At 38.4% G+C, this 12763-nt stretch overlaps 1 long non-coding RNA gene across 1 annotated transcript; it reads left to right on the top strand.

Moving 5' to 3' along the window:
• The first annotated feature begins 303 nt into the window (after positions 1 to 303).
• LOC127518529 (uncharacterized) lies at positions 304 to 2342 on the top strand. The gene is made up of 3 exons (XR_007931585.1): positions 304 to 653; positions 727 to 787; positions 943 to 2342. It is a non-coding gene; the product is annotated as an uncharacterized LOC127518529 (long non-coding RNA).
• Positions 2343 to 12763: the final 10421 nt, after the last annotated feature.

Below are 12763 nucleotides of genomic sequence, written 5' to 3'. Positions count from 1 at the left end.
TATATAACTTTTTTAATATATTTAATGTTAATAATATATTTTATATTATTATGTTATTAATTTTATTATATTTATTAAATTTTATATATATATATATATATATATATATATATATATATATAAACCATAATCTCCTCATTTACAATTATATGATAATATATTGATATATTTTTTAATATATATTTTATTTCATATTATATTATTTATATATACATTTATATAATCTCATATATATATATATATATATATATATATATATAGGGTAGGGCAAAATCAGGTCAAATAAAGACAGAAAGTGTTATAATTTTTATATTAATATGTGTTGAATTTTTTTTCGAGATTCATTCATTTGAATGTTATTTTATATATATATAGTGAGGTGGAGATGGAGGCCACACCACAGCAAACACATGAAAGCCGGTCTGACTGTCTACATGTGTGTTTATTTCCAGCTGCTCATGAAAGGAGAAGGTTCGTTCTTCAAAGAGATGAAAAGAGCCGCATGAAAGGATGAAGGCTCTTCCTGAAAGACCTGCACTCAGGGTGTGTGAATGATGGGCATGGAAAGGCCGATGTGTAAATTGATTTGTGCTGAAGAGAGATGTCCGATGGTCTCGTCGGTGACTTCAGCTGCTCTCTGGGAATCTCACCAAGTAATTGGCCGTCAATGAAGAGCTGCATGTATTTATAGCCTTGTTTAATGCTTGACACTATTATGTTTTCCAGGTGGACGGGTGTCACGCGAAAGGCCTGTTCACAACAACAAGACTTGTTCTCATCTGATAGTGTCAGTGCAGCCAAATCAATATTACTGAATATTGTCTTTCAAACATTTGCAGTCAGTCTGTGAATGTTGCTCACTCGGTGTGTCTCTGTTAACATGCTGATTTTTTCTACGACCCCTGACGCCACACATAACCACATTTTCTATTTCCGTCCCAGGATCGGCACGGACGTGAACATCCTGGTCCTCCTTCAACCATTACCAACCACTTTGATGGCCCTAAGTTCTAGTTGTGCATCAAACCGTACGGCTCTATATCCTCCTCCACGGATTTCACTACTCCATCCACCCACCATCCATCCGTTTTTGACTCGGCCCAGGAGGATTATGCCATTCTTCACAGGACGAGATCTCAGCGAGTGGGCAGGAGAGTCAGCAGCGAAGCCCCTAATGACACAGCGACGCCCACGCACGTCCAAAACCAATTTTACCCTCACTAAAAGAACAGCCCTCGCACGTTCCCATGCATACAAATGGCCGATCGATGCCGGTCACTGACTCTCTGCCCTCTGAGATTAAGTGAGCTCGGGTCCGGCGGATCGATTCCAATGACAGGTGTTAGAACGGCAGTGACAGACACCGATAACTCGCTCGTTCCCTTCCAAAAACAATCCCTGGAAATGTTGGTTTCCACTCGTAATCTCATTAGGGATGTGAATGGCTCCCTTTTGAAAGGCGCCGATGCCAGAGAAGAGGAAGGCGGCATGGAGAATGACTATTGGATTAGCGTAATCCAGACGAGAGCTTCATTGGAGGGCAGCGTTCCATCTCTTGTGCTGCGGCTGCAGATAAGGCCGGCATCTATTGAAGGCTCTAGTTAGGTGTTTCGCAATGTAAAGTGACCTGCTTTTGAATAGAGCGCAACAGTCGGGCTCCGGAAGTAAAACCTCCATTCATTTTCTCCAAAAGGAAAAGTGATTTTTAACAATAACTTATAAAACCTTTGAAGACAGACCTGTTGTGAGTTCAGATGTTGTTAATCAATGAGGTTGAAAAACTACATTACCCATGATGCTGTGCAGAAATTTCCACCAATCAGAGAGTCGCGGTAAGCACATCGCAACAAAACTGGTGCGTTCGACATGAAGTAGCGATGCGGCGAACGATTGGTGTATGACGCGAGAGCGATTCAAAAGCATACCGAGCACCATCAAAGGACTCTTACAGTGAATTATGGGTATTTTCTAGCCGTTGAGCATACATCGGTTGAACACTCGTTGTTGTGGTGCATTATGGGATTGAATGAGTGCATTCAAAAACATCCACTATGGTTTCGAACACCACTACACTTGGTTGTACCCTCAAATAGTGCCCTATTTAAGGATACAGGGGGAGATATCAGATACAGCCAAACACACCTAAAAGCTCTTTAGCTCCACCCACTCCCATCATGCACCACGAATGATGTAATCGAGTCTCCCTATGCTCTCAAAATATATGTACATAATATATATATGCATATTTTGCATAAAACTTTAACAACATATAATATACAACATATAATCAACAACTTTAAATAAATAGTTTTATATTTCACTATCGTTTTTTAATTGCAATGCATTATAGTCTCAGTCTTTTGTTATTTTGTCTGATTTTCAAACAATTTTTGTTTGAAATTATAGTTTGTAATGTTATGATTCTCCTTGTAGCTGGTTGGTTGGATTGGCTTGTAATATTTAATCAAGGGGACCTATAACGCCCCTTTTCACAAGATGTAATATAAGTCTCTGGTGTCCCCAGAATGTGTCTGTGAAGTTTCAGCTCAAAATACCCCACAGATCATTTATTATAGCTTGTCAAATTTGCCCCTATTTGGTTGTGAGCAAAAACACGCCGTTTTTGTGTGTGTCCCTTTAAATGCAAATGAGCTGCTGCTTCCGGCCCCCTTTCCAGAAGAGGGCGGAGCTTTAACAGCTCGTGCTTTGGTCGCTCAACAACAACAAAGCTGGAGAATCTCACGCAGCCAAAATGAGGATTGTCAGTAACGGTGTTCAGCCTTACATTGTTCAAACCGGAGTCGACACTGATGGAGAGACTCAGGAAGAAGTTACAACTTTTAGACGTTTCTGAATGCTTAGTGGATAAATTTATGTAGTTGCTGTGGAGTTGATTCAACTCATCCACTAGCATGTGCCGTCATGTTAATGTTTTGTGCAAAACCCGTATGGACGCCCACTATACATAGCGTACCTGTTTGCCAAACAGAGTCATACACACCAGGCTAATGTTTATGATTGCTATCAAATGCTGTGAATGGTCTAATTGTTTTTCCAAAATATCGCTCCTTTTTTAGCAATCGAGCTTGTCAGGGTCAACTTGTAGGCTATCCAAGCTAACGAGACTCTAAATAGTGTTCAGTGCTCGTCTGTGCTCGACGACAGAACAGTTAGCATGATTTGCTTGAGCTTTTGCCATGGTGTTAGAGCTGGTTCACCGTTGTCGCTTGTGAAAACAAAATGGCGGCGCCGTGGGTGGAAACGTGCAGATTAAGGGGCGGTAATATTATAATAAGATTCCCTTCCTACCTCACTAGGGGAACGAAATCTGAGCGTCTCGTTTTTTCACATGCTTGCAGAGAAAGGCTTACCAAAACAAAGTTACTGGGTTGTCCTTTTTCACTTTTTCTGGGTTGGTAGATGCACCGGGGACCTGATTATAAAACTTAAACACGGAAAAAATCTGATTTTCATGATGTGTCCCCTTTAATTTCTAGTGGAAAAAATACTTCCGGAACCAACACTGATGAACTCTATAGTTGTGTGTTTGTGAAAACATCTCTCACGTGTCGTATAAAGCGCCATCTACACGTTCAAAAGTTTCATTGACTCAGTATCTTTTCACAACTGTGCTGCAGATCCATCTCAGAAAGTTTCACGACAAGTTGAGAAGCTCCTTGCTGCTGCAGCGCTTGAGATGTGGCAAGGACAGCATGAATAGACAAAAAAGGCAGGTGCTGCGACACAGCGATTTTTATGGCACTGGGTTTTTGGGATGGAGGGACGTATCTTGTCAGCATCTCGGCGTTGATAAGAGCCACGTGGCATCAGCAGAACAGGAACGCTGCGCTATTCATTAATGTGGGATTCGACGGCACATCACGCCTTTGTGTCTTCCTATATGTCCGTCTCCTGGTCATTAAGTCAAACCTCGATGTCAGAAATGTCCAATAGCTGCAGTTCGGTTTGTAACACGAGCTCCGGGTCTGAACGACTGGAGCATAATGAAAGTTTTCCAGTGTGTGTTTGCTGGAGAGGCACATATGCATCCATAATTAATGTCTCTGAGCATCACAGTGAAGAATGAAGAGGAAGTGACCGCCGCGTGCATTATTTTGGAGCATAACTGCTTCGTTATTGGTGGGTCAGACAGATGATTAGCTGCGACTTATTGATTCATATTGAGCATAGCTTCTAGTGTCATATGCGATGGATTAAAAATGGAACTTGTGGAGCAGAATTGTAACAATTATCTGGATGTAGTTGAGATTCAGCAAAATAGTTTCACCAAAACTTTTCTAGTACTAGTGCTCATCATGAACAAACCCTGAACATTATTAAACTATAGCAAGTCTTAAAGATGGCTTGCGCTCTGTCATGGTGAAGCTTTTGACATCTGATCACCAGAGACTTTTATCACGGCGCCGATTCCTGGATCAAACCACAGCAATGGAAGTGAAGCACTGAAATGGATGTAAATGTGTAAGACGGTGGAGGAGGTTGAGTGGCAGCGTTTCTGACGGGCCTTTAAGAGCTGCTTCCTGAATGCTGCTGCCCGGTGAGAGCACTAGGTAGGCGTCAGGTAAGCGAGAAGATAATATTCTGCAGTACTGGGTCACGCAGCCGCTCTTGAGGGTGTTAATTGGAGTGTGTGCTGATAGTATGTGACGGCATTCACTGCGAAACATGATAGTTCAAAATTAAGTATGCTTAAAACAAGAATAAATATCTTCCAGGTTGTCTTGCTCTCTTCCCATCATGCTCTTGTTCTTGCGGCACAACCTTCCATGACCGGAATGCGGGTTGGTTAACATATGCTCCCGTTCTCTTTTTGAGTGTCTGAAGGTGATACAGGTGCAGTTTTTAAAAGCGCTGACATCAAACGCAGTGGCCGAATGAGCCCAGGAGGGCTGTTTCGCTTAAACATGTTAATAATTCATCAGAACATCTCACACCTCTCCAAACACCGTCAGATCTACACCGCCAGATTTTTGTCTTGTTTTCCAGTAAAAATATCTAAACATTCTTGAATCATTAAGTCTTATCTGAAAAACATCAAAATGAAGTGAGTTTATGCTTAAAAAGAAGAAAAAATATCTGCCAATGGGGTCAGAAAAATAGGCTACTCTTGTTTTCACTTTAAATTAGGCTATTTTTCTGATCCTGCTGGCAGATATTTGTTTAGATATATTTGAACTGGAAAACAAGACAAAAATACTGAGGAAGAAAATCATTTTTAATAATGTATTTCTTCTAACTCATTCAGTTCATGTTTGGATGATTCTTTGTAACTTTATAAACTTGTTTAGTGAGTTTGATCTTGTGTTGTCAAAAAAGGTCCTGAACTTCGCCGCAGGGTTGTGGGTATTGCAAATAATTTTACTCATTCCCACAGGTTTCGCACTCACACCAAAAGCGAGCGCACCACTGATCTATAAAGCTGCCTCTCAAACAGCTTGTGAGTACCAAATTTAGTTATTTTTGTGGCTTACTGCACTTAAAGGCCCGCTGAAGTGTCTTGGAACGTGCAGCATTATTCAATGTGTTGATGTGATTTCAACTGAAACAGGAAGACAGGGCGATATATCGAACAGCCCCGCCCCGCTGCGGCAGTTCACGTTATACTAACGCGAAAACAGACTTCATTCACGTCAATGGAAAGCATATTCATTCTGAATCGTTCCCTATTCTCTATATAGTGCACTATGTGCCATTCACCATGTAGAAACTAGTAAATGTGTGAACAAAAAAAATGACCGATTTCAGCTGCAGCTTCAGTGTCTTGATAGTGTAGGAGGGGGCGGGACTTCAGATTCTAGAGAGCATTTAATTGGACAGAAGATTTGATGAGAAGCTGAAGTGTGATGTGATGTCATGAAAATCCGTGATCCATTTTAGCGAAAGTGAGAGACTAAGTTTTGAATGCTTATATCTCCTAAATGTGAATTTTGTCATTGTTTTGGAACACACCAGCTTATTCATACCACTAAGGCTAACATATTCATACTAAAAGCTAAAAAACTTACATTTTCATTTCAGGGGGACTTTAAACGATCAAATACGCACAAAATTATGTCCAAATGCCCGTCTTGGTGAGTATTCAGGTAAACACAGTCAATTTTGGAATGTAAATAGTTGCACCTTGTATTAACAGTATGTTGGATAAGCTCTTAAAGTGACAGCAGCCTAATAATCCTGAAGACAAAGAGAAAGTCATTCTTTGCTCGTGACTTTAAGCATCTGTATCTATTTTATTTTTTTTACAATGATGACTATCCAGTGTTATTTTACATTTGATTAGCCTATTTTATTTAATTTCTGTAGTATTTCTTAGCCGAATACTACTGTTAGACCCACCTGAAAAACTTCAAGCGGCGTTTATTTAATTGGTCTATTTATTCTATTGTATTTATTTATGCTATTGTTTGCAATTTTCGCTTATTTTATTGTTTACTGTTAATTGCCTTATTTGTTAATTCAAAGTTTCAAATAAAGTGTGCAAGCTATTACAACAAAATTACCCAAATGATCAAAAAATTATGAGATAATAAAAATATCTATATGACAATATATGTGGTATTGAATATTGATATTTTTCAATATCAATATCATTTATTGTGCACAATCATGGGACTTCTCTCACCAACTATCAAAATATCAAGGGTTTGATGATGATTTTTATTCATTCATATGTCAAAGAGCTCAATCCAGATCTGCTAAATTAATCTGCATGTGCGCTTCAAGAACAGAATTAGCCAGATCTGGTGTTTCTCTGGCGACATATGAAGAACGAACCACAAATTGAGAGTGCAGGTAAAAACACCATTAATGTTCTGTGTGTGTGTGTGTGTGTGCAGGAGGTTTAATTCCAAAGTATTTGATGTATTTCTAGCACAACAGTCATTAATGCACAACCACATCTCCTAGTTTAGCTGGTAGTTCACAGTTATCTTCTAATCTAAACACATCAGCGTTAGTCTGGTTGGATGGGCGGATGGCTAGTGAAACTTTTGTAAGCAGAGATGCAGTTAAACTTTACATAACCCAAGACTGCGGAGGGCTTATTCTGTACATGTAGTACAACATCAACACCTACACACCGAACGCAACAGCCACTAAAATACTGCGCCATCTGTGTCTCAATCGAAGCGTGGGCACTAACACGCTCCGTCATAGAAACTAATACAAAACATGCTGCTTATTATAGAAGATACTGATGCAAAACACCACCGATGGCAGTCTGAAGCTCAAGAGGTCAGAATCAAACTTGTGAGCGAATGTGAGATGTTGCACGTGGTAAATCTTGTGTTTCTCTTCGACATCTTGAGAGGGTGTAGTCTACGGAGGCCCCTGAAGGGACATGGCGATGGAAAAATAAATATGATATGGCAATGCTTTTGCGTTCGCTCGCAAAATAGTTACGTTCCCCCGAGAAACTTTGCGTTCGCTTGCAAAACTTTCTTTGCGGGCGAACGCAATGTTTCTCAAACATTTGCGAGACAACACAAAAGCATTAACATAACATCTCTTTTTTTCCCATCACCATGTTCCTTTAGGGGCTCCGTATAGTCTGTGACGTGGTCGTGTTGACCTTCAGGTGCAGAAGTGATGCTTTGTGTGAGAAACAGACACTCATTTGAGGTGTTATTCCATGAAAATTTTCTCCTGCAACCTGTGAATCTCATTTGTGGCGTATTTTCGTCAGGTATATTCACATGCTATGTGAAGATGCGTCACTGTTAGTGATGAATATACAGAAGTGTGACGTCTGCTGTGTTCCACAGAAGGAAGAAAATCATAGGGGTTTGGAACGACATGAGGGAGAGGAACTGCATTAAAAATGCTGGGCTTCCCTTTTTGTCAGCTGAAATACTTAAACTGAGATTTTAGGCAAAATTTTCAATAATGGTGCATTCGCATGTTCACGGTTCTCTGGAGGTAAATAGTCAGATTAACAGTGTTTTGTTTGGATTGTTTTTTAATTTTAAAATATATTCATTAAAGTCGGCATGAAACAGAAGTTGTGCTAGTCTTTTACTTCTTATTGTGACGTATATCCAAGAGAAACGGTGTCATGAGACCCCAGGAACCGTGTCTCCTTCAGGACCCAGACAGTAATGCCTGATCAAAAGTTATCGCAAAGTCTTGACTAATTATAACCTATTTAACTATTGTATGATGTCCATTACATTAAGTGCACAAACAACATGTTTGAAATATAAAACGAATGCCTAGTGCATATTAAATCAAACTGGAAACACAACCATGCCTAACAATATATTTCTTTTATAAGAATAAGGATTATGTTCTTTAAAAGTAACTTAATATTAATTTTACACAATAGCAATGTGGTAGGCCTATAGTATATAAAAATACTATAATACATTTTTAATAAATTAATTGTCATGCGAAGTACACACAAACATCATTAATTTGAAACATGTAAATATATTGGAAGCAAAAAACATAAAAAAGCTAAGCTAGTAGGCTAATCGGGTAGATGTATGCTATGCCACTAGAACAAGAAATGCTTGATTTCACAACCTATTGCTTTCAGTTACATACTAGTATATGAACCATGTTATTTAAAAGACATTAATGGTCATTATAACACATTTTAAACAATATAAATCATAACGTGATTTTGCAAGAATTGTAATCAGGCACTAAAAATACTACCCATTAAAAGTCAGTTGAACCAATGGGATCATTTGAGGTCCTAAAGGACACCCGATTCCTGGGGGGACTTAATTTCTCACCACAATGGCTTTTGAAACAAGAACAAATGTAGGGCGGGGTTTGATTTTATTCATGGGGAATTGATTGGATGGTTGTGGTTTGCTATTGGTGGATCTCATGTGAGTGACAGGTAGCCCCGCCCTCCTCATTAGAGAAGAGATGTCGCTGCAAGTTATTCTGATTCAAGATTACAAGGCACATGAATGTAAAAAATATGATGTGCACCGATAAATCATTTATAATACTGCAAGATTCCGATTTCATGTTTCCGTTACCAACTAATACTACTACAAGTTAAAAAACTAATGTTAATGTCTTAAATTGTTCACTTTCAAACGTCAAAACCTCAAGCTTTTATATGGACAGAATATTCGCAAAATGTTTGAAATGATGCAAATGTGAACTTAAGTATACCTAGCGCACATTGCATTTCCAAATACATGTTAAACTCACTGCACTTACAGAGATGGAGTTAGTGAGGAGCAGCATTTACTGTCGTATATAAAACTTAAGTCAAATATCTTAAGTCATTTTGCTTCTCAAGTAAATGTATCTTGATTTAAGAATGTTTAGTATTTTCTAGTGCAAAGAAAATCATTTTTTTGCATTGTATTGATTTGTAATTCGTTTATTTAGACATGTACTGGAGAAGAATATGATTGATTAGCCGTGTTAATGTTCATTTTCCGCTGTACTGTTCCTTTAAATGAGCTCTATGTGTATCTGCGGGTCAAATGAGTCCCAGTCGTTCATATCAGTGCAGAAACAGATCGTGGTGCTGCTCTTTGGGCCATTTTCTGTGTAATGACGCTTTGACTGTTTTCTGTGTCTCTCAGGTGGCCGTGGACGCGTCGAGAGGTTTGAGAGAGACAAAAGCAAAACCCCCTCCATCGCACTGCAGAAATGCTGCTAATTGTCTTTTCCATCCCATGAGTTTGTCTCTCCAAAGGCCAGTGACGCCTATGGATTTTCTCAAATGTCATCTTAGTTTGGGCTCCTGAAGCCAAGCTACAAATCCACCGACAGCCGAGAGATTACAGCTCACCTTGTTTATCTGACGACCGCCGCCGCCAAACAGGCCATTATCTGTTCAATGGACAGAGACGACTCGCAAGATTCATCGGAGCGCTTTATACGGCAGCTGTCAGAAAACAGTAAAAACTTATGATTATGAAGCTTGAACAGACGGTTTACATATATTACTGTTGTTGCTCTGGCGCCCTTTTCACAGACTGTGATGACGCGTTTTAACGGTCATCAATATCGTAAATCCTGCAACATTTTTTATATTTTCATTTTTTTAAAAATGTATGTACATTTATAACACTATATTTAGTATTATATTACAATTGCATCAAATTACAAAAAAAAAAATAGTTAACGCTGCTGCGTTTTAACGGTCATCAATATCGTAAATCCTGCAACGTTTTTTATATTTTCATTTTTAAAAAAATGTATGTACATTTATAACACTATATTTAGTATTATATTACAATTGCATCAAATTACAAAAAAAAAAAAACTAGTTAACGCTGCTGCGTTTTAACGGTCATCAATATCGTAAATCCTGCAACGTTTTTTATATTTTCATTTTTAAAAAAATGTATGTACATTTATAACACTATATTTAGTATTATATTACAATTGCATCAAATTACAAAAAAAAAAAACTAGTTAACGCTGCTGCGTTTTAACGGTCATCAATATCGTAAATCCTGCAACGTTTTTTATATTTTCATTTTTAAAAAAATGTATGTACATTTATAACACTATGTTTAGTATTATATTACATTTGCATCAAATTTCCAAAAAACAAACAAACAAACAAACAAACAAAAACTATAGGCTAGTTAACGCTGCTGTGAGGGCATCTTTCTCTCTTCTAACTGCTGTTATCAATCGCTCTCTATTTTTCCCTCTTTTTGAAGGTTGTGAAAACACTATTGTGGAGCTTTTATTTTGCTATTTGCGCAAAAAATAACAATTTAATGTAGTCTCTCATTCACGCTATAAAAGTTTACCCAACTATGACGACTTCCGCGTCTGAGAAACATGGAAATGTAAAAAGGGTCAAACATATTTTTATAATGTGTGAATGATTCCTCTAATCGTGTTTTTATACACAGCAAAAAAATTGCTTTCTTCCTCAGTATTTTTGTTGTTTTCCTGTACAAATATCTAAACATTCTAAAATAAAAATATATACTTGAGAAGCAAAATGACTTAAGATATTAAGTATTGTAAAACGTTAAATGAAATGCCAATGGGGTCAGAAAACAAGTTTATTTTTCTTATTCCACCAGCAGATAATTTTTATTGTTTGAATCATTTTTCTTCTCTAATAAATGTATTTTGATTTAAGAATGTTTAGTTTTTTGAAGTGGAGCTTTCTGAGAGAAAAATAAGATCAAACGTGTATGAAGAGCAGATCAGTAAGGTTTGATCACTGATTGATGTGATATAAAGATATATAAAGCCTGTTGTTTAATGAGGTTTTTGCTCTTGTCTGTCTTTTTTAGTGTCAGTGTAGAAGTTCCAGAAGCTCATCTCCCGCAGAAACTTTGCTTTTGTCGGTCATCTGAGGAGAATCTCAGCAGGATCCGTGTCACCGCGAGGGCTGACAACACACATTCACACACAACTCTGAGGCCTCATCAGCCGCCGCGAGTCCAACTTTGTGATTGACACCAAACCCGGCTCCATTGTCTCTGCGCAGGTTAAAAATATAATGCAGCGGCAGTGTCGCCACGGCGATAAGGGCCGTCCAATCATGTGTCTCACAGCTGCCAGGTTGTTAAAGAACATGCGAAAGACTTCGGGTTCGCTGTGCATTTTTGCTGCCATTGGCACATCAGCCGGACGGACTGTGAAAGTCACGCTTTTTCTTGCGTTTCTCTATTTCTCTCAGACTCGTGTCGTGTCACGGTGGGCTGTAATGGTAGCAGGAAAGTTTTCATGACACTTTCGCTAAATGTTCTACTCAATAACACGTGGACGGCTGTGCGTTCGGTCCATATCACTCTTAAAAATAAAGGTTTCATAGCTAAGCCATAGAAGAACCTTTCAGCGAACAGCTCTTAAAGGATTAGTTCACTTCAGAATTAATATAATATTAATAATTATAATTTACTCACCCCCATGTCATCCGAGATGTCTTTCTTTCTTCAGTTGAAAAGAAATTAAGGTTTTTGAGGAAAACATTCCAGGATTTTTCTCCATATAGTGGACTTCACTGGGGTTCAATGGGTTGAAGGTCCAAATGTCAGTTTCAGTGCAGCTTCAAAGAGCTGACTTAGTCTTTGCATGTTCGCTTTGTAAACACTGGATCAGTACAGTGCAAGACGAGCATTTGTGGTTAAAAAAGCATATAATTTTTTATTTTTTTTTAGAAAATGGCCGATGGTTTCTCTAGATAAAACCCTTATTCCTCGTCTGGGATCATGTAGAGCTCTTTGAAGCTGCACTGAAACTGACATTTGGACCTTCAACCCGTTGAACCCCAGTGAAGTCCACTATATGGAGAAAAATCCTGGAATGTTTTCCTCAAAAACCTTCATTTCTTTTCAACTGAAGAAAGAAAGACATGAACATCTTGGATGACATGGGGGTGAGTAAATTATCAGGAAATAATCCTTTTAAAAGAACCATTTTTTCTTAGTGTGAAGAACATTTTAAAGGGACTATATTATGTAGAATACGGAAATTATTAGCGACACCGGTGGCCGTTAAGTGAACTGCAGGAGCAAGTTATTGCTTGTTCTCGCACTCGTGCACGTGACGTACAAGAGACTGAACGTGATTCAAGACCCGATATACTCACACCGAAATTCTTTTTTGTTCTTTGCTTAGAAGTATAAAGAAGTTGTAAATACCTGTACTGTTAACAAATATCCCAACGCCGTCCACGCTGCTGAGAGCAACGTTTAGATGAATATGTAAATATGTGCTGCACACTTTCCTCTCATTAACAAAATAAACACACAACAAAAACAACAGAAAACAGCAGTTCAGAAAGCATCTGATC

This window comes from Ctenopharyngodon idella, chromosome 9 (assembly GCF_019924925.1).
Source record: "Ctenopharyngodon idella isolate HZGC_01 chromosome 9, HZGC01, whole genome shotgun sequence".
In the NCBI taxonomy this organism is placed as follows: Eukaryota; Metazoa; Chordata; class Actinopteri; order Cypriniformes; family Xenocyprididae; genus Ctenopharyngodon; species Ctenopharyngodon idella.
Note: the sequence above shows the minus strand (reverse complement) of the source record. Positions and strands in the feature narration are given on the sequence as shown.